General features: G+C 41.8%; 1 protein-coding gene across 1 annotated transcript in view; it reads right to left on the bottom strand.

Annotated features, from left to right (window-relative positions):
• LOC146548073 (NACHT, LRR and PYD domains-containing protein 3-like) overlaps positions 1–23,913 on the bottom strand; it is a 432,988-nt gene that overhangs the window by 263,238 nt on the left and 145,837 nt on the right. The gene's annotated exons all lie outside the window — the stretch shown is intronic.

Here is a 23,913-nt window from a genome sequence, read left to right as displayed (position 1 = left end):
TCACAGGTGACTGACTGATGATTTGGTGCTATAGATTAACTAGTATTTATTATCACGACAATTGTTAGGCTGCTGCTGTAAATTGATTCATTAGTGTATGTTTGACAAAGAATCTGAATTGACATGTCTCACTTTTTATATGGCACGAATCAATGTGTTATTTTATCAGGTGACAATAAGCCCTAGTGCAGTCAGAGGGGAGGAGCCAGGGCCAAAGGTGAGGCACATCAAGCACAGAATAATAATTGTAATCTGAGGATAAAACGCAGGTACTGAGGCTGAAAGAAGCCTCAGTGCTCTCAGAAGACTAAAAACATGGGTAAGGTCAACAGTGACTCAAATGAGATTAAACAATGCTGCTGTATGTCCACCAGGAGAGACTGGACAGTATAGATGCAAAACCAATATGCCAGCAGTTTATCTCAGTTAATGAGAGGAGCAGGCCTGTGTTTGGCTCCTTCACATAGTGGACATTGAGTTGTGTGGGACGCCAGTAGTCCATGTCTGTTGCTGTAACAGTAGTTCATGTTTAGAATAAAAAATCTCAGCTCACTGATTTGATCGGAGCAATAGTGCCTAAAATGTTGCAGAATTTTGCTGAGAGATCTTTTACTCTGTGGTAATCTTAGACGAGTAGTTTTATGGACATAACCCACCAGGTCATTCAGTGTTCCCTTAGTGCCAAAATATAACAGATGTTGGTGTACTATAACTGAAGTAATGTTGTTAAGTCCTTAAAGTCATATTCTTTTATTGTCATGACTCTATTTTTATTTTTGTATGATACCTGATTTATATGGATTATGGCTGAAGTAAACTAAAGCCTAAAATACTTTAGTCAGTCATTTGTTTAATAGTAATTTAACATTATATAATACACATATAAAACTATGAATTGTGATTTTAAATGGTTTAAAAGCACGTAGAATAGCATATGTAGGCAAGTATATTTCTCCTCTTTTTATTAAGAAGCCAAAACAAAAAGGGAAAAAAAAAAGAAACAGGGCAGAGTTCGGTGGTTGAATTATTCGTCCCCAACAATGGCAAAACCAAATCTACACCCTTGGTCCAACAAGACAGACTAAGTATTGGACATGTGTTGTGGCTCCATCAGGGGAGCTTCTAAATGTGATGTGATGGCCCCTCTGGGTCTGTCAGGTCACAGCACTGAAGAGAGCTCAAACTGGGCACACAGCTGTTCCAGTCTGGACCAAAGACTCCATACTGGGACTGAGGGACTGCTTTGACTGCACCCACTGGGACTTTTTAAAGGCTCATGTTCTCACTTAGATCATCGATTTCTACTGACATTTCTTTCTGGGAAAATTGTGTGGAAATCTCTTAGTGGGACCAAAGAGAGAAAAAGCCCTGGTCCTGATGCTGTGGGAGGGAAATGATTGAAGTGTGCTGTGAGGAACTGACTGGGAGATTTTCACACATTTTCCAGTCCTCCTTGGAACAACAGGAAGTTCCCAGCATATGGAAACAAAGGTTAAGTGTCCTATGGCACTCAGTGATGATGGTGCTGTGGCCCCACCACCTCCACCTCTTTGTAAAGGAACTAACTGTAATCTGAAGCTTCAAATGGAACTAAGACTTCCTCCACTAGGTGGCAGTGTCTGATGAGAAAGTGTTAGTGGAGCTGGCCTGGAGTCAGAAACAGGAAGATGCAGGATTTGGGCTGAAATGGGCAAAAGTGGTTAGCACTAGTGCCTTAGAGCAAGAAGGTTGTAGGTTGAAGCTTGTTGGTCATCTGGGCCTTTCTGTGGAGGTTGGATGTTCTCCCACAGTCCAATGAAATGCTGCTTAGGTTCATTGGTGCTTCTACATTGGCTGTAGGTGTGGATGTGAGGGAGTGCTTCTCTGTCGCTCTCTGTTGGCCCTGTGATGGACTGCTCACCTGTGCAGGTGGACCACGCCTCTTGCCCTATGACAGCTAGGGCATAGGCTGCAGCCCTGTGAGCCTAAGCTGAATAAACAGTTAGCAAAAATGATCCATAGATGGCCTGAAATCCCCCAGTTAGCAGTTTGGTAGATAGCTATGACATGCTAATCCCATCCAGCAGCTGTATTCTACCTGTAAGCTGATCCCTGCTGAGCCAAAGCACTTTTTCATATACAAATTACAACCTTTAATAGAAACCTATTGGTCAGCATCTTATTAGCCTGCTGTTAGCTTCATTCCACAGAAAACTGAGAGAAACTAACAGAGTTGATAAAGAATAAAGAGAAATGTGCTGATTTAAAGCCTTTGAAGTGCTTCAGATGATCTCTGTCCACTTCTGTCCACTCATTCATTCATGTAAGCTTTCTAATGCAGCTTTGATCTTCACAGTCTGCTTGATGAAACTCATTCTAACCCTGAATGTCAGAGTGTTCCTCCTTCTCTTTCCCATCATTCATGCTGGCAGTGGAGGAGATTTGGATGTTGGACTGTGTTTTGGATGATGTGTGTATGTTTGTGTTGGACTGCTGTCTGTAAAGCAAACGCACATTTTGCTTTGGATTTCAGTGTCACACAGACTTTAAGGTGGAATGAAGAGTTTGAGAGTTTCACAGTGAATTTTCCAGTGGAGGATTTTTCTTCTTCTTTGAAGGTTTGAAATGTGAACATTGTTCTGCTGCAGTCAATGGACTAAACCAGAGAAGAAGAAAACAGACTTTACCATGAAGATCCTCAGTGTGGATCAGTATAATATCAGCCTGATGTCTGCAGTTTAGTGTCAGCACAACTTTCACATCATATTCATCTCAGCACAACTAAAACATGCTGACTGACCTCAGAGTTTCAAGTTTACATCCTGGACTCTCCAGGAAACCACACAGATGCTTCACTCCTGGATCCTGCAGCTTGTTGTTGTCGCTCAGCTCCAGCTCTCTCAGATGGGAGGGGTTGGACTTCAGTGCTGCTGCCAGATAATCACAGCTGATCTCTGACAAACCACAGCCCCACAATCTGTATAAAGAATGAAAGATGTAAGTTTATTAGACAAAGTGCTTGAAATCATTCAGTGTTTCATCATCTGTTCAGAGCTGAAGAAGGTTCAGAATGTAGAAGTTTAGAAAATGGAAACTCCAAACAGCTGAAGCCAACAGGAAGCAGCTTCAAACAAACACAACAAGAGAAAAAACTCTGAATGTTTCACATTAAAGTCGAACATTTCTCATAAAAACAGGACAAAGACTTGAAAAAGTCGTGTTTTTCCTTCCAGGAACCACATGGCTTCACTTTTAAAGGTGAAGTGTGACAGAAATGGACATATTTGAAGTCCAACACCTTTTTCCAGTCACATTATTAAAGCAGACAAACTACAAGCTCATTTTCATTCCAACAAGTCATCTTCTGACCTGGACTAACAACACTGGTCTCTATGTGCAGCTGGCTGTGAGACCAGTGCTCAGGGAGCGTCTACAAAGTGCAACACTGAAAGAACATCACACACTCATTTGCTTCCAGCACTTTCACACAAACATCTACTGTCATTATTGTCACCAAACTCTGTGGATCCTTTATTGCAAATTCAAATGGGATCAAATGGTCAGACAAAAGAGGCTTATGAGGAAATATGATGAAATGTTGTGTATTAGCAGCAAGTTATTGAATCATTTTCCTCAGAAACCAAACAAAATGATTGACAAACATGTTTTTACAAACTCAGTGTTGGACTTGGATCAGCAGGATAAGCTGATGTTTAAAGGCATTCGAGTCTCGCTGTATGAGAGTCCAGTTCTTACTCAATATTTATGGATGAATGAAACAGAGACTGCAGCAAACAGAGACTGCAGCGTGTTGTGCGCTCTGCTGAGAAGGTGATTGGCTGCAGACTCCCATCTTTGCAGGACCTGTACACCTCCAGGACATTGCGGCGTGCAGCTCGGATCTCAGCTGACCCTTCTCACCCTGGACACAGTCTGTTTGACCTGCTCCCCTCAGGCAGGAGGCTCCGGTCCATTCGCACCAGAACCTCTCGCCATAAGAACAGTTTCTTCCCCTCTGCTGTTGGACACATGAACAATAACCACATGACTGTCCCCGCCACTAACACATGACCCTACGCTGTGTTCACTGCATCATTCCATGTTTGGCACTGATCACCACCTGCACTCATGTATATATCTTTCAACGTAGCACTCTTAATTCTTATTCTCATGTATATATCTCATGTATATCTCATGCACATATCTTCCCACGTAGCACTTTTAATTCTTATCCCTACTTTTATTTTTTTCCATGTCTATTTAAGTGCTATTTATGACACTATGTTTGCACTGAAGCACCGCAGCAATTTCCTAATGTTGTAAACCTGCTCAACATTTGGCAATAAACCCCATTCTGATTCTGATTCTGATGATGTTCTTTCAGTGTTGCACTTTGTAGACGCTCCCTGAGCCTCACAGCCAGCTGCACATGGACCAGCTGACATTACCCAGCATTAGAGGCGGCTGTAAAAAATTCATGTTCCCATTTAAATGGTTTTAATTTGAATAAAACGATGTTGATTCATTCAATCCTGAATCGATGTTTAATATAAATGTATTTTGCCAGAATCTCAGGTTAAAGCTGACAAACTATTTCAACAAGCAGCAAACAGATAAAACAGTAAATGAGAGCAGCTAAACACACAAAGATGGAAACACAGAGCGTGGATCGTTCACTCGACGGCACGTACACGGACACGCCGTCGGGGCTGAAAGTGGACAGCTCACAGATCCTGAAGCTGCAGGTTTCATCTGTCTCCAACCAAAACTGAGTGAAGCAGCAGCAAAAGAAGATCCAAACTCTGCTTCACGTTTGATCAATATGCTCATGAATTCTCTCTGACTTTGGCTGTTCCTGCCTGCACAGCTCTCTCTCTCTCAGTGTACTCCAAGAACAGCTTCAAACATCTGTTTCTGCATCATTCACTGTTTATTAGCCACCAGTCTGCTGTTGTGTTCAGTGCTGTCGGCCTCTGACAGTAAAGCCTCATTTCTGCTGTTCCATGGAAACTTTTTAAAATGATGACAGATTACAAACTCTCAGCTGTGTCTGTAATCAAACCTCTGTAACTTTGCTTCACTTCAGCAGCATCAGCTCATGTTCACATGTTGCTTCATGGTTTGCTTCAGTTTTTGATCGACTGCAGAATATTTTGAAGGTTATCTGCTATAAAAAGCCAGAAGAGGAAAATCTGCTTCATGTGTTTCTGTTTGATCCTCAGTGACTTTGACACAAAGGCCTCTGCTGTGATGATCACACCTCTGATCAAGTCTCACAGTGTCACAACTGATAAATGATCAGAGTTAGAATATTTCTGACTGTCTGCTGTGTGCCGTGACCTTTGACCTGCTAAAGACAGTCAGCTGTGGATTATTCATTGTTGTGTCTGATACTTAGAACTGTGAGGAAGAAGCTACACAGTTAATCAGGGTCCCCTCTCTCTGAATCAGGAAAGGTGGGCAGGCCGCGTGTGGGCCGCGGGCCACACGTTGAATATCACTGTTTGAAATGTGAACATTGTTCTGCTGCAGTCAATGGACTAAACCAGAGAAGAAGAAAACAGACTTTACCATGAAGATCCTCAGTGTGGATCAGTATAATATCAGCCTGATGTCTGCAGTTTAGTGTCAGCACAACTTTCACATCATATTCATCTCAGCACAACTAAAACATGCTGACTGACCCCAGAGTTTCAAGTTTACATCCTGGACTCTCCAGGAAACCACACAGATGCTTCACTCCTGGATCCTGCAGGTTGTAGTTGTCGCTCAGGTCCAACTCTCTCAGATGGGAGGGGTTGGACTTCAGTGCTGCTGCCAGATAATCACAGCTGATCTCTGACAAACCACAGTCCATCAATCTGTATAAAGAATGAAAGATGTAAGTTTATTAGACAAAGTGCTTGAAATCATTCAGTGTTTCATCATCTGTTCAGAGCTGAAGAAGGTTCAGAATGTAGAAGTTTAGAAAATGGAAACTCCAAACAGCTGAAGCCAACAGGAAGCAGCTTCAAACAAAAACAACAAGAGAAAAAACTCTGAATGTTTCACATTAAAGTCGTACATTTCTCATAAAAACAGGACAAAGACTTGAAAAAGTCGTGTTTTTCCTTCCAGGAACCACATGGCTTCACTTTTAAAGGTGAAGTGTGACAGAAATGGACATATTTGAAGTCCAACACCTTTTTCCAGTCACATTATTAAAGCAGACAAACTACAAGCTCATTTTCATTCCAACAAGTCATCTTCTGACCTGGACTAACAACACTGGTCTCTATGTGCAGCTGGCTGTGAGACCAGTGCTCAGGGAGCGTCTACAAAGTGCAACACTGAAAGAACATCACACACTCATTTGCTTCCAGCACTTTCACACAAACATCTACTGTCATTATTGTCACCAAACTCTGTGGATCCTTTATTGCAAATTCAAATGGGATCAAATGGTCAGACAAAAGAGGGTTATGAGGAAATATGATGAAATGTTGTGTATTAGCAGCAAGTTATTGAATCTTTTTCCTCAGAAACCAAACAAAATGATTGACAAACATGTTTTTACAAACTCAGTGTTGGACTTGGATCAGCAGGATAAGCTGATGTTTAAAGGCATTTGAGTCTCGCTGTATGAGAGTCCAGTTCTTACTCAATATTTATGGATGATGTTCTTTCAGTGTTGCACTTTGTAGACGCTCCCTGAGCCTCACAGCCAGCTGCACATGGACCAGCTGACATTACCCAGCATTAGAGGCGGCTGTAAAAAATTCATGTTCCCATTTAAATGGTTTTAATTTGAATAAAACGATGTTGATTCATTCAATCCTGAATCGATGTTTAATATAAATGTATTTTGCCAGAATCTCAGGTTAAAGCTCACAAACTATTTCAACAAGCAGCAAACAGATAAAACAGTAAATGAGAGCAGCTAAACACACAAAGATGGAAACACAGAGCGTGGATCGTTCACTCGACGGCACGTACACGGACACGCCGTCGGGGCTGAAAGTGGACAGCTCACAGATCCTGAAGCTGCAGGTTTCATCTGTCTCCAACCAAAACTGAGTGAAGCAGCAGCAAAAGAAGATCCAAACTCTGCTTCACGTTTGATCAATATGCTCATGAATTCTCTCTGACTTTGGCTGTTCCTGCCTGCACAGCTCTCTCTCTCTCAGTGTACTCCAAGAACAGCTTCAAACATCTGTTTCTGCATCATTCACTGTTTATTAGCCACCAGTCTGCTGTTGTGTTCAGTGCTGTCGGCCTCTGACAGTAAAGCCTCATTTCTGCTGTTCCATGGAAACTTTTTAAAATGATGACAGATTACAAACTCTCAGCTGTGTCTGTAATCAAACCTCTGTAACTTTGCTTCACTTCAGCAGCATCAGCTCATGTTCACATGTTGATTCATGGTTTTCATGGTTGATTCACCTCATTTTTTTAAAAATGACCTCTGATAGGAAAGTCTCATTTCTGCTGCTCAACACTGAAGAAATGTAAACTTTCAAAACGATGACAAATTGGAAAACACAGAGCTGTGTCTCTTTTTTTTTGTGTGTCCCATTTGGATCTTTAGCCATCAGAATTGTTGTCTTAACGCCAAGAAAGATGCCAAGCAGATTTATTTTACCAAGTGGATCATCATGGCCTTTCCATATTGGTCCATTTGATTGACCTTTATTATAATTATGAATTTATTTTATTTTCGGTTGCTACAAACGGGACAGACATGACTGGGGGACAGGACAGGGAGAAAGAATGAAAGAAAGAGAGGGAGAGAAAGAAAACCAAAGGGGAGAAGAGACGGTGAGAAAGGGGGGAAGAAAAAAAGAAAAACAAACAAAACACCTGGATCACCTGTATGGAGAAAAAAAAACAGAAGAGAAAGCAAACAACATAATAAAAACAGCACCATCACAATAAACTAGCTAGTAGTAGATAACAGTAGATACTAAATAATAAACGATATTGTGCAGCACGCAAGATAGACAGCGCACAATGTGCTTAGAGGCAGCAGCCATAAAGGTGTAGTCCGCGTCTGTGAACACCCGTGTGTACACCTGTGTGCACACCTGTGTGGATCAGCATGCTTGTATTCCAAAGGTTTCTCCATGTAACGATCTGCTAGGGAGTGTGGGGAGCCATAGCCCCGTCCCCCAGGGCATGAAGCAGGTATGGAGGAGATCCAGGCCCCAGATATCCAGAGGCCCCAGAGTACAAGGACCCGAGGAGGACCACCAAAAGGGGGGGAATCGCCAATCGGCCACCAGGAGTGAGCCGGTACATACATGAGCGCCCAGCCCCAGACGACAAGGACCACCAACACACCAACGTCTGAGGGCATCAGCCACCGGCAGGGAGTGTGGTGAGGGGAGATAGGCCTCCGTACTTTGGAGGGCCTGAGATGTACCCAGAGAGGTGGAGTCTAAGACCCAACCTGACACATAGACACAGACGAACAGGCGCACGCGGACACCAACGTGCATTCCCACCCCATATGCACAACCAAATACTCGGCACTCACCCAACGTGTAGACAGACACAAATAGAAACTGCACAGACCGTCGCACTCCCCAAACATACTCTATATCCCAAGTCCAGGTACCCCCGCCCTCAGAGGGGCAAGCCGCACCTAAACCCAGGAGATGTAACCCTTCTCTCTGGGGCGGAGGCAAGCGGACCACCTCTTTGATTAGAGCTGTGTCTCTAGTCAAAGCAGAGATGGAACGATGCCACTTTTTATGTCCGATATCGATATGAATCCAATATAGTCGATTTTATAATCAAACTTTTTTTAATATCTTGCTGCATTTTGTATAAGTTCATACTCAAGTTTAAAAAATCTAAACACTAAAGCTGTTCAGTTATACCTGTCTGCAAAAACACACTGCAGCCAAAACATTAGACAATACTGATCTTTGTATTTTGATGCGGACGTCAAAAACTCTTTGGTTGTGAATAAAAGAAGTGCAACATCAGCACAAAATAATGTTTCTATTGAGCAACTAACACAAACAGGTTGTAGAATGGAGCCTTTTATACTCACAGCTGAACAGAAACAACATCCAGAGTGGAAAACAGTGCAAACAACTGCAAACAGGCTTCATGACACTCATGTTTGATCAGGATGGATGTCAGTGTGAGCTGTTTCTATCACATTTAACCTCACAATCAATTTGGTCTCATTTCTATACAAAACTTAACACAAGTATGAAAAAAGTGTTTTTGATTGTTTTGTTTTTTGAACCATGAAACTGTTTAACAACACAGTTTGTTTCAAAGTCAAACTTGAGTCTGTCCATCGTTCGGTCAGACTGAGCAATGACAGCACACAGACGTAGACAACAGCTCTCTCAAACACCAAACTCAGGTCCTGTTGATGCTGATATACAGTGACACAGTTACATGGGTGATTCATCCTTTTAACTTTATCTTTAAACAGCTGCAGCTGTCACTGACAGCGCATGTGGTACTTTAACCTTTGGACTGTTTTCATCAGTTAATTATGGAGTTACTACAAAGAGTGAAACTATAGGATGATCTGTCTGCTGTCACTGGGTGGTGCTGAGGTCTGAATCTGAGGACGGCTCCTGTAGTCACAACAAGAACACAATCATCACAAACTGAAATATAAATATGATGGAGTAGAGCTTGAATTAGCTCCAGAATTTAAATATCTTGGGGTCATTCTAGACCCAACATTATCCTTCAAGAGTCACATAAATAAAGTGTCCCAGGTACTTAAATTTAATAATCGAAATTTTAATCATATACGTAATAATTTAAATATGAATGTTGCAAAAACTTATTTTTACTCAATGATCATCTCTCATATGGACTATTGTTTGACGTCCTGGTCACTTGCTTGTCCAACAACACTTAAAACTATTGAAAACATTTATAAAAGAAGTTTAAAACTACTTGACAAAAAACCGACTTCCCACCACCACTGTCATGTGTTAAAAAACATAAATTACTGAACTTCAATAACTAGGTGAAACTTAAAAGAGTGAGTTTAATATATAAAGTCTTACACTCCCTTGCTCCACCACCATTAAAGCAGTTCATTAGGCATAAAGAAAGCTCAGACAGGACCACTCGAGCTACAATCCGAGGAGACTTGTTTATACCCCACAGACGGACAGCATTTGGGCAGAACGTCCTCTCTGTCCAGGGAGGCCATCTGTGGAACAGTCTTCCTCAACCCATTAGAGAATGCTCTACACTCAGTTTGTTTAAGGCAAAGGTGAAAAACTGGTTATGGACAAATCAAGTGTGCGATCATGTATGAATTGTACAGTTTTAATGTTTTATTTGGGAACAGAATGGTGTGTGTGTGTAAGTTTGGTGACGGAGTTTTTATTATGAATGAATGATGAATTTTTATGAATTATTATGTCTATTTTTTATGCTTAAGGACAACAGATGGAAATTAGTCCTTGGCTATAATCTGGTATGTTTACATTCATGTAATTTTTTTTTTACATTTATGTTCATTAACATGCACTGTCCTAAATAAATAAATAAATAAATAAAGTTTATCTCTCAAATCTGAAATAAAGCTGATCCTTCTGTCCTCACACACTCGGGAGTGTTCTTCTCTTCTCTTACATTTTTTCAGTCCTACAGTTCTGCTGACAGCTGACATATGAGCTGTTTATTTAAAAAAAAGCCTTATATACGAACAGATGTTCCTATATCATGTTCACCTTTGAGTTGTTGGAGCTTTATAAATGGACATCTGCAAAGATGTGATGATGGAGCAGGTTTCAGTGCTGCTGCATCCTGGTCACAACATACGGAGGTGGTATCAGCACTGGTATCAGCACTGGTATCAGCACTGGTATCAGCACTGGTATTGAAGAAGAAATATTAATGCTTCAAACTATTTGTCTTAAAGGATGGAAGCTGTACAGAGTTCTGCACATGTGTCTTTGTGAACATACCTCATTAACAATATTTCAGACAGTTTTTAACCTGAATATTTGCAACAAACTCAGTATAAAAAATACAGTCAGCGCTAAAAAATTAATCAGTCGAAAAATTAAAATTTTAACTTAAGCTGCCAAGAGGAAGTCGTTGGTTTCAGTAAATATCAGGCTTTGCTATTTGATCGGTTTTTACAGATTAATGAGGAGTTACTGAAGTGCCAGGTTTTTAAAGTAGGTGTTACTGTCTCTACACATGTGGAGACTGAAAACATGGTGCTGTTTAATAAGATATTTAATATTCAGCTCTGCACAGGAGCTGCAGCGGGGTGCAGCCTGTTGCCTTTACAGTATAATACTTGTAATAAAAGTACAGTAACGGTAATTAGTGACTGAGCAGCCCGGGGCGTTTCTCTTGATTTCTTTAGTCAGGGTAAATTCATTCACCTGCACGGGTTAGCTAAACAAACCCTGACGGCCGAGTGCTCATCTTAGCTAGCTAGGTCTCAGGACCGAGCAAAGGACGGTAGTTACGGAGTAGCTTACAAACACGTTTAACTTACCGAAAAAGTGCAGCGGGGCCTCGGGTCCATCTGTCGGGTAGTCCAGTTTACTGAAGAACATCTCAGGCTGTCAGGTTAAAACACTCGGCCGTGTCTTCGTAGCGTAAACGCTGGCCGTCCTCTCAGAGTCTACCTCTATCTGCTATTCCCGAACAGAGATACGCAAGTTTCTCCGTGACTGCAGCTGCCAGTCAATTCAATTCAATTCAATTCAATTTTATTTATATAGCGCCAAATCACAACAAAAGTCGCCTCAAGGCGCTTCATAGATACAGAGAAAAACCCAACAATCATATGACCCCCTATGAGCAAGCACTTTGGCGACAGTGGGAAGGAAAAACTCCCTTTTAACAGGAAGAAACCTCCGGCAGAACCAGGCTCAGGGAGGGGCGGGGCCATCTGCTGCGACCGGTTGGGGTGAGAGAACGAAGACAGGATAAAAGACATGCTGTGGAAGAGAGACAGAGGTTAATAACAGATATGATTCAATGCAGAGAGGTCTGTTAATACATAGTGAGTGAGAAAGGTGACTGGAAAGGAAAAACTCAATGCATCATGGGAATCCCCCGGCAGCCTACGTCTATTGCAGCATAACTAAGGGAGGATTCAGGGTCACCTGGTCCAGCCCTAACTATATGCTTTAGCAAAAAGGAAAGTTTGAAGCCTAATCTTAAAAGTAGAGATAGTGTCTGTCTCCTGAATCCAAACTGGAAGCTGGTTCCACAGAAGAGGGGCCTGAAAACTGAAGGCTCTCCCTCCCATTCTACTTTTAAATACTCTAGGAACAACAAGTAGGCTTGCAGAGCGAGAGCGAAGTGCTCTAATAGGGTGATATGGTACTACAAGGTCATTAAGATAAGATGGGGCCTGATTATTTAAGACCTTGTATGTGAGGAGCAGGATTTTGAATTCAATTCTGGATTTAACAGGAAGCCAATGAAGGGAAGCCAAAACAGGAGAAATCTGCTCTCTCTTTCTAGTCCCTGTCAGGACTCTTGCTGCAGCATTTTGGATTAGCTGAAGGCTTTTCAGCGAGTTTTTTGGACATCCTGATAATAATGAATTACAGTAGTCCAGCCTGGAAGTAATAAATGCATGAACTAGTTTTTCAGCATCACTCTGAGTCAAAGCTGCTATGATGACGTTACACCCCATTTTAACATCACCGCTGTCGGAATTAGAATCAAACTTGGACATAAATCAGCGTGATGAGAACTATACCTCCAAAGGTCGGGTAGGCCAGAAGTAAACGGCTATGAAATGGGACGGTCTAGCCTTCAGATTAGCATCACCGCTGTCTCGATGGAGTTTAATAAACTCAGCTGTCTGCTCCTTGCTATCTAAAATATAACAGGACACTGGAGTAAACTCTCGACCATCTCACACTTATGCTTAATCAGTTTTCTGTTTGACGTTTATTCAGCTGTGTGAAAACCACCCGGGGGATTAATAAAGTGGCTTGCAAAAGTATTCGGTCCCCTTGAACTTTTCCCCATTTTGTCACATTACAGCCACAAACACGAATCATTTTTTATTGGACTTCCAGGTGAAAGACCAACACAAAGTGGTGCACACGTGAGAAGTGGAACGAAAATCATACATGATTCCAAACATTTTGTACAAATAAATAACTGCAAAGTGGGGTGTGTGTAATTATTCAGCCCCTGAGTCAATACTTTGTAGAACCAGCTTTTGCTGCAGTTCCAGCTGCCAGTCTTTTAGGGTCTGTCTCTACCACACAGCAAATCCAGCATGTCCAAATTAACACTGTCGGATTTGATTTCAACACTATTAAAGTGTCTATATGGGTCCACACCAGAGAGTGTTAATTTAACTCTTTTTGGAGAGTTGGTACGTTAACTCTGATTTAGTGTTAAACACCAAATCTGTCTGGAGTTGATAATTTAACACTTGGTGTTAAGAGTTTATATATTAACTCTCAAAGAGCATTTTAGTTTAACTACGTAAGAGTTATCTTCTAATTCATTCTAAAAAGCGGGAATTTTACTGTTCTGAACTTCTAGAAATTTCTTTTGGAAATAAACATTTGCTAAAAAGATGCAATGGTTTTTGAAAAACATTTATTCTGAACTGTGCACCACAATTTCAAAACATTTTCTGAAAGATGTAACAGTGTACATGTTCTCACTTTCATTAGAATTTTGTTTATCAAAAGGTCTGACATGGTAAATGCAAATAACAGCATTCTCAACACTTATTTCTTCAATACAATATGCATGTCCTTCATTCATCCCTTTGTGGAACTTCAACGCACTTCTGCTCTCCCCCATATTCCATCTTCACAAGCATATCCTGTGCGGAGACCGAATAAAAATTAGTTGACACCAATTAATGGCACAAATAATCCAGTAAACAATTGCAGCACAGTAAAAAAAAAAGGAATCCTCTTTGAGCCATTACTTGTGTAAAGTATTTTCCCAAAAGACAAAGACACAGGCAACAGGTAATACTGAACTAAATGTAAAACCTCAACCTTTTTCATTTTTACCTAAACCGTGTGCACAAAACTCTGGAGGGATCTAAATGCTAACGTAGAACCCAGTCAGGACGTCTGCTACTGCTGTTTGCTCGTTTTTTATTTTATTTTATGGGCGATCGTTTTCAGGCTTCAAGTAGCACCATTATACCAACATTTCACATTCTAGACATTGTTTTAGGTGTATTTGACCAAACGTTTGACTGAAAATTCACATGCAAGCTTTTTTCAAGGCTGTGGTATTTGCCCGCAAACAATACCTTTCAGCTAGCTAAAACAGAATATTATGCTATCAGCGAGCAACATGGCTAATGCCTTTCACACAGCTTTGTCTCAACTCCAAAGAGCCACAGAAGTAAAAGCTCATAATAACAATTGAAACAATCTTTGAAAAAAAATGACTTACCAAGCATGGCAAACAACTCAAATATGTAGAGCAAAATGTTCTGAAACGGCTTCACTTCAGCTTCGATTGGAGCCGTGCTGGGGGCGGAGTCTGTGAATTTACTCTGTTGGTGTCATAGCCCCTCTAGGAGTTCAGAGTTAAGAGGTCAAGAGTTAATGTTTCCATTTTAACACCTCCAGATTTGACAGAGAAACACTCATTTTTAACACTCGATTTTAACTACTATCATTTTACACCTCAGAGTTACATTAAAAGAATGTGACTCTGCTTAGAGTAAAATTAACTCTACTTTTGCAAGGAGACTATTAACACCAAAAAATCTAACACTTTTGAATTTGCTGTGCAGCTTTGCACATCTACAGACTGAAATTCTTGCCCATTCTTCTTTGTAAAACAGCTCCAGCTCAGGCAGATTAGATGGGCAGCGTTTGTGAACAGCAGTTTTCAGATCTTGCCACAGACTCCTGATTGGATTTAGATCTGGACTTTGACTGGGCCGTTCTAACACATGGATATGTTTTGTTTTAAACCACTCCATTGTTGCCCTGGCTTTATGTTTAGGGTCGTTGTCCTGCTGGAAGGTGAAGCTCCGCCCCAGTCTCAAGTCTTTTGCAGACTCCAAGAGGGTTTCTTCCAAGATTGCCCTGTATTTGGCTCCATCCATCTTCCCATCAACTCTGACCAGCTTCCCTGTCCCTGCTGAAGAGAAGCACCCCCAGAGCATGATGCTGCCACCACCATATTTGACAGTGGGGATGGTGTGTTCAGAGTGATGTGCACTGTTAGTTTTCCACACAGAGCATTTTGAACAAAAAGTTCCATTTTGGTCTCATCTGACCAGAGCAGCTTCTTCCACATGTTTGCTGTGTCCCCCACATGGCTTGTGGCAAACTACAAACGGGACTTCTTATGGTTTTCTGTTAACAATGGCTTTCTTCTTGCCACTCTTCCATAAAGGCCAGCTTTGTGCAGTGCACGACTAATAGTTGTCCTATGGACAGATTCCCCACCTGAGCTGTAGATCTCTGCAGCTCATCCAGAGTCACCATGGGCCTCTTGGCTGCATTTCTGATCAGCGCTCTCCTTGTTCGGCCTGTGAGTTTAGGTGGACAGCCTTGTCTTGGTAGGTTTACAGTTGTTCCATACTTCTTCCATTTCTGAATGATGGCTTGAACAGTAGTGATGTGACGTTCTGTATCGAGGCTTCGAAGCGTGTGTCGAGTAATGGAGGGGGCGTTTCCGCGAAGCGCGTATCGAGGCTTGCTTCATTTATGGGAGGAGCTGAAAATGATGACGTCCGAAGCCTCGCTGTCCGGCTGTACCACGTGACTGGTTCAGGAAGCGGTTCAAACTTTGCCGCGAGCTATGACAGCGATATAAACCCCTCAGACCCCATTCAAAATGTGGGCGTTTGATGGAGAGTTGCGGTTAGTGAGAGTTAGAGACAGTTTGGAAAAAAAAGAAATCGCCTACGACCTGCCACAGTGGAGAAACTGTTGTTTTTAAATAAAAACCAATGATGTGTCCCCTAAACACTAATCACTAGGGGTGCAACGATATTCGTATCGATATTGAACCGTTCGATACAGTGCTTTCGGTTCGGTACGCATATGTATCGAACAATACAAAATTTGTAATTTATTTTATCAACTTTCCTTCTGACGATGCTGTCTGTGTTGAGCGCTCAGTGAATCTGCGTTCGACTACTCCGCCTAGGCTGTACTGTCCAGCGCAGATCCACTGAGCGCTCAACACAGACAGCATCGTCAGAAGGAAGAGCGCAGGGCAAGCTAGCGAGACAGAAGTTAAGCACTCCTTGCAACTTGGACCTCGCCCACCCTCATTCAGATCTGGCATTTGGAATTATTTTGGTTTTCATGTGACGTATGACCCTGAAGGTAAGCGAGTCATGCACTAAAGTAAAACAGTATGTTGGATGTGCCATGCAATGCTCAATTACATGGGTGGGAGCTAGTGTGTTAGCGCAGTTAGCTTGTTAATGTGTTGGCCGTCTAGCCCCATGCACGGGGCGATCGGCGGTAGCTCGTTAACGGAGATTTGTCGTGTTGTGGCGTTAAGGTCATTTCAACAAGATTAACCTGAAAGCACTAGTGGGAACACAACGAATATGACTGCACATTTACACCGACATTATCCTAGTGCAAAGACAAAGATGAGTGATTCCTCAATCAGATACAGGGCTTGCAATATCGCTAGCCCGACGTCCCGGGGCTAGCGATTTTTTCAGTCGGGGTACCAAAATCTATCTCTGCCCTGCCCGTCGGGCTATTGTAGGAAGGAAAAATATATGTCAATGCTTTTGCATTCTTTCGGAAATGTAGCTGGGTAATTATGTCATTGGCATCGGTGAGCCACTGTCAATATGTGACATATTGAAATCGCGTTTGAATTTGCGCTTGTTTTTTTGCTTTCACTTTGCAATCGTGCGAACTGTGTATAGAGAGCGACAGCACTGATTGGTGAGTGATGATAATTTGTGCACCAATTCCTCTGACATTGTCTTATTAATCGTTAGCTTACTATGCAAACATGACAAGTGAAATCTCCCGCAGCTTAAACATGTGAGAGGTTGATCGCGCAGAGAATCGCTGAGCGTTATGTGTGTGTGTGTAAAAGCAGCAGAATATATATTTTAGTTCTGCTGAGCCAAATAAGACAGGTCAGGGTGAAGAAGTGACAGCCAAAGAAAAGCTTACCACAAAACGGAGAAGTTATGACAAATCAGACTATAAGGCAAAAAGAAAGTGCAGCTTTATGGTTTCATGGACAAAAGAATTTCTGTGGCTGCAATATGACGAGCTATATAACCAGGGGTGCACATAAGTGGTTCGCATTCGCTGTCAAAATAAAAAACACGCACAAGGGTTAGGGTTAAATTTAAAAACTGTACTTTTGAGTTAAAATATATATTTATAATTTTAATAAATGACAAATTAAAAAGGCATGAACATTTTTTTTGTATCGAAAAAATATCGAACCGTGACACCAAAGTATCGAACCGAACCGAACCGTGAATTTTGTGTATCGTTGCACCCCTACTAATCACTGTCCTTGCCTCAATGTTACAAAAGCACAACCACTGTCCACACCTCACCTCACAGTATATGATCATTTCCATTTTAGGCATTTCCAAATAATCATTTTCCATACTGCCAGCATAAATATACACAGTATACTGCCATCACTACAATATAGATGTTTTACACACTCCTTTTGTTGTTGACATTCACAGGCTGTGTGCAAAATGCCACACTCTTCAAATTCATGCCAACTAATATTTTTACGTCCAGTAGGTGTCCTGCTAGAGCAAATGAAGCTTCAAGAAGCTTCGCGTTGGGGTGAACCAATTGGATGAAAAGCTTCAGTGCTTCATGAGGCTTCATCTGCCCATCACTATTGAACAGTGCTCCGTGGGATGTTCAAGGCTTGGGAAATCTTTTTGTAGCCTAAGCCTGCTTTAAATTTCTCAATAACTTTATCCCTGACCTGTCTGCTGTGTTCTTTGGACTTCATGGTGTTGTTGCTCTCAATATTCTCTTAGACAACCTCTGAGGCCGTCGCAGAGCAGCTGTATTTGTACTGACATTAGATTACACACAGGTGCACTCTATTTAGTCATTAGCACTCATCAGGCAACGTCTATGGGCAACTGACTGCACTCAGACCAAAGGGGGCTGAATAATTACACACACCCCACTTTGCAGTTATTTATTTGTAAAAAATGTTTGGAGTCATGTATGATTTTCATTCCACTTCTCATGTGTACACCAGTTTGTGTTGGTCTTTCACGTGGAATTCCAATAAAATTGATTCATGTTTGTGGCTGTAACGTGACAAAATGTGGGAAAGTTCAAGGGGACCGAATACTTTTGCCACTGTAAAGGTTTATTTTGTCTAATCTAATCTAATAACTTTAATCTCAGCCAAACTGATTTACTCAGGAACAAATAAAACACTGAAAAAAGTCAAACAATAACATTTTTAGGTTGTCTAAGTCACTTATATATTACGTTTAACCTGAGTAGCGAAAGACCGCGGTGATCTGAACATGATGTGCCGGGAGTTTGCTGTTCTCGGCGGCTCTACTGACCCTCGAGCTCTCGGCTAGCTATCGAGCTGGTGGGTAACAGACGTCTCAGAAACGTCGGAGCACTTTTGCAAATATGCGATATCTTGATAAACTGAGCAGATATTTAAAGTTTACACAGCTACATTCTCACCTGAAAATATGTTAAAAGTTTATTTTGTGACCCAGAAAGAGTAATAAGAGTAATATTGAAAACTTAGTAGCGACCGCCATTGCCGGAAAGTGGAATTGGATGGGCCACGCTATGAATTCTGGGATATGGTGGGCCACGAAGGACACACCCGACCCATCCTTTAATTTTGGGGAAAAAGAGGACGCATTGGTCGGCTGCATTCAGAGGAGTCTATGAATTTGGACAGCCTTCATCGTGTCGCTGTGACGTAATCGGTCTACAAATGCGTCCTCAGGAGGATGCAGCCCATGAATTTGGACACCCCCTATGTTTACTACTGCATAGACACATTGAATTTCCAACACAAGGAAACGACTTTTTGGATAATGTTTTCACCACCAAGAGAGGAGATTACAAAGCCCCCCACCCACTTTGGTGCCTCTGATCACATCACTGTTATGCTAATGCCAGCATACAGGCCCCTGGTCAAAGTCACTAAACCAGTTCGTAAGCAGGTACGTGTGTGGCCAGAAGGACCTGCAATACTGCTTTTCCACCACAGACTGGGAGATCCTTAAACAGGCCGCCACACATGACAACACCACAGACCTGCAGGAATATACAGAAACTGTCATTGGCTACATCTCAAAAGGCATCGATGAGGTCATAGAGACCACTGTCCAGGCCAATCAGAAACCATGGCTCACAGGTGAGGTCTACAGGCTCCTGAGGGTGAGAAATGCAGCCTTGAAAGCTGGGGATGAGGTGAGCCTAACAACAGCAAGGGCAAACCTGTCACATGCATCAGAGAGGTGGAAATGCAGTGCTCCAGGAGGATTTTGCAAAGCTTCAGTGACAGCAGAGATACTCAGAGGCTGTGGCAAGGAATACAGACCATCACAGACTACAAGCCCACTCCTCAGACCGCTGTCGGGTCCACCACATTACCGTAAGAGCTAAGTGAAATTTTCTCTTGCTTTGAGACACAGAACGACACCCCAGCACAGAAGACTCCACCCCCCAACGATCGGGTGGTGACACTATCAACATGCTTGTCAGGACCTGTTGCCATCAGGGAGGAGACTGAAGAGCCTCCGGGCCAGAACCAGGAGACTGAGAGACAGCTTCATCCAGGTTGTCAGGATGCTGAATTCACTCCCTGCTCTCACACACCAACTCCAGACCTGCATTCATCTTTTCCCTCTGAACCCCCCAAACATACAAACCCTGAGCCACCACCATTGCCCTTTCACTGACTGCCCTACTCCACCATTTGACCCTCTCATAAGAGGTGAAACATCTTCAAGGAAACTTAAAGAAGACGCTTTTCTTTCCAAGCTCCTTAGACTACGGTGACCTGGATGTCTGAGAACCTCCACAGACTGATTTTACAAGAACAACTTGTGTCAAAAAATCCCTAGCAGTGCCTCTCTGTCACATACACAAATCACTAGAGTTACAAATTTAATAACTTAAAAAACCTCAGAAAAACAGAACTGAGCAAAACAAACAAACAAACAAACAAACAAACCAGAGACCTGGGGCCCGTTCTTCGTACGTCGCTTACTACATCCAAGATCAAATGACACATCCAAGACCAAATCATCGCGCTAACGGTGAGCTCGCTAATCCGGTTCTCCGAACACACCTGCTGTTGACGATTAGTACAGCTGGATGAAGTAATGTGAGATCACTGGGTGTCGTAAAAGGGGCTACACATCGATAGTAATTGTGTACATGATGTTCTTCCATCTCGTATAGTCAAGGATTGTTTTAATGTAATTGGACCCTGTCTATTGTCTATATTGAACCTCTCCTTGCTTTCTGGTTATGTACCTTCAGTTCTTAAACATGCTTTTATTCAACCCGTTTTAAAGAAAAATAACCTGGATCATAGTGATTTTGCCAACTATAGACCGATTTCCAAGCTTCCTTTCTTGGCTAAAATCCTTGAGAAGGTGGTTCTACTTCAACTGCAGACCTACCTGGACGAGAATAATATAAATGATAAATTCCAATCAGCCTTTAAACAACATCATAGCACTGAATCAGCGCTGCTTCGTGTTTTTAATGATCTTTTACTTATGGCTGATAATGGTCGTCCTTCTGTTTTAGTTCTATTGGATCTTTCATCTGCATTTGATATGGTTGACCATAACATCCTAGTCGCAAGATTAGAGCACTCTGTTGGCATTAAGGGCACTGCCTTGGACTGGTTCAAATCTTACCTCTCCAATCGGCTTTCTTCGGTACATCTGGCCTCATCTTCCTCTTCCCCTGTACCTGTTTGTTGTGGTGTCCCCCAGGGTTCTGTGTTAGGCCCAACCCTTTTCTCACTGTATATGCTTCCTTTAAGCGCTATCTTTGAGAAATACCACATTGCTTTTCACTATTATGCGGATGACATCCAGATTTATTTTGAGTTACATGATGATCTCGCTTTATCTTTAAATAACTTTCGTGAGTGCATGAGTGAGGTCAAGAAATGGCTGTTGGCAAATACTCTTATTCTCAATGAAAAAAAGACTGAAATCATGATTTTTGGCAGTAATGCCCTTCGTGCCAAACTTCAAGATGCCTTTGGCTTTCTTACTAGTTCTTTCTCTGATACTGTCAGGAATCTGGGTGTCTTGTTTGACAGCTCCTTTAAACTTGATAAACAGGTGTCTGCTGTTGTCAGATCTAGTTTTTATCAGCTTCGTCTCATCTCCAGGGCCAGACACTATATCCCGTATAATGACTTAGAAAAGCTCATTCATGCTTTTGTAACGTCAAGACTAGATTACTGTAACTCACTCTATTCTGGTCTCCATGTTACCCTTCTACATAGATTACAGACAGTTCAGAATGCTGCGGCACGTATTCTAACTAAAACCAAGAAGTTTGACCATATTACTCCGGTTCTTGCTGAGCTGCATTGGCTGCCTATCAAATACCGTATTCAATTTAAAATTTTGCTGCTTACTTTTAAAATTATCAATAATACTGCACCAACCTATCTTAAGGAACTTTTAAACCCTTATGTCCCTGCCAGGGCTTTAAGGTCATCCTCGCAGTTATTGTTAGTTCAGCCCAGATCTCGGTTGAAATCTAGAGGCGATCGATCGTTTGCCTTTGCTGCACCTGAGTTATGGAACAGCCTCCCGATTGGCATTCGGGAGTCTGATTCTATTTTTTCTTTTAAAGCACGCCTTAAAACTTATCTTTTTGAACTTGCCTTTTCTACCCGTTAAATGCTGACTGTTAACTGCGACCTATTGCATTAACTTTTTACTATTCCTTCATTCTTGGTGTTCTCTATCATGCGGCACTGGGTCTGCTATAATCTATGTGCTGCAGTCCATTTTATTAGTGGCTTTCTACTGTGAACATTGTCTGCTGTTCTTATTATATTTGATATTAATGCTCTTAACTGTATTATTTTATTGTTTTTTTGTAAAGCACTTTGGTATGCCTAGGCTTTTAATGTGCTCTATAAATAAAGGTTGTTGTTGTTGTTGATAGTAGAAACATTGATCGGCAACCCTCTGATTGGTCGGCGGAAATGTCGAAGGAGCGCGCTCGGTATTTTTCGGCAGCAGAGCAAGAACTCTTGAGTGAGGGATTTCAGGAGTTTCAGAGTTTAATCAGTTGTAGCCACAGCTGCCCTGGGGCAGACTGACAGAAGCCAGGCTGCCATATCGCGCCATCGGCCCCTCTGGCCAACACCAGTAGGCGGTAGGGTAGATTTATTATATTACACTATATTATCCAATATTATATTACATTATATTATATTATATTACATTATATCCCCTTTCACATTAGAGCCACAACAGGACCCACTAGAACATGGGAACAAGTAAAAGTGAAATATAAGAATATTCTACAGAATGGTAATATTTATCACTTATATTGCTTTTCGTCTCTTGGAAAGAGACCCTGGAATAATCTGTTTGTTTGTTTATAACAGCAACCAAGAAAAGGGCAGAGCAAAAAAATACAGGTGGTGGTCCTGCACCCCCCCGTCAACAAGTTGGTTAAGTAAATAATACCCTCACGGGAAAATCGATATCTCTCTATGAGCACACTGTCGCGCTGAGCTAAAGGATCCTGTCTGTCCCGCAATATACGCTGGATTCTGAGGACTCTCCTTAACGGTCTTGCACCTTCCGCAATGGGTGGCTCGCGTATACGGACAGCACATGGCTGCGACAGGCTTCCCAAATCCACCTTCGCTTTTATAGCCGTGGTCTCTCATCTTGATTACACAAAGTAATTTGCAATTACTACTCTGAAATATGAATTACATCTGTAATAATCACATACATGTAATAGAATGTTAATAGTACATTTCCCTTTTTTAGGAAATGACCTGTATGTATCTGTGTGAAATCAATAAACAAACAAAGGGTTGCCGATCAATGTTTCTACTATCAATGCGTAGCCCCTGTTAAGCCACCCAGTGATCTCACATTACTTCATCCAGCTATACTAATCGTCAACAACAGGTGTGTTCGGAGTACCGGAATAGCAAGCTCAAAGTTGGCGCGATGATTTGATCTTGGATGTAGTAAGCGAGGTACGAAGAACGGACCCCAGGTAAGAACATTGTTGAGGTTTAAATTTATAATCTTAAATACTTATATGCTGATTATATTGCTTTATAAGAAAGGCCCAAATCTGAGTACACTCTGTGCCGACAGGACTGACAGGAAATTACATGCTTTTGCAGGCGAAAAGTGAAACTAAGCAGAGTGTTTGATCGAAACTTAAAGTGTGTGTGATGTCTATATAAATGACTAGGCTTGCTGTTTTGTGCTTCAGACCTGGGGTTGTGTGTTCAGGTCTCCATATCCGGATATGTAAAATAAAGATAATTTTTTAAAGTAAAAAGACCACTTTTGAGCCGTGTCTTTTTGGCCATAACGAATACCAAAAGAACCGGAATTTAATAACATTAAAACCAAACAATAAATGAGCAAAGTAGTGCATGATAAATATAGATGACAAATACAAAGTGCAATATAGAAACACTGGGTAAAAAGAAATGAACAATTAAAAAGGAGGATAAAAGATGTGAGCAGTAGTTAAACAGTAGAAATAAATATATAATAAACAAATAAAAATAGATAATAAATGAAAGCCAGGTCTGAAAGGTGAGTTTGGCTTTAAAAGCATGAAAACACACTGCTGTCTTCAGGAAGGCTGCTCCAGTAACTTTCTATGCTCGCTTTGAGGCTGCAGCTAAGGACTCCAACAATGCTAGTGCTAGCGGCGCTAACGGCTGCAGACAGGAAGATACTGCCAGCACCGGAAACGTGCTCGTCATCTCCGAGCATGAAGTAAG

Source organism: Mchenga conophoros, linkage group LG23 (assembly GCF_057382185.1).
Source record: "Mchenga conophoros isolate Kocher_MC1m ecotype Shallow Benthic linkage group LG23, M_conophoros_male_GT1.1, whole genome shotgun sequence".
Taxonomy (NCBI): domain Eukaryota; kingdom Metazoa; phylum Chordata; class Actinopteri; order Cichliformes; family Cichlidae; genus Mchenga; species Mchenga conophoros.
This window is presented reverse-complemented; position numbering and strand designations above follow the sequence as displayed.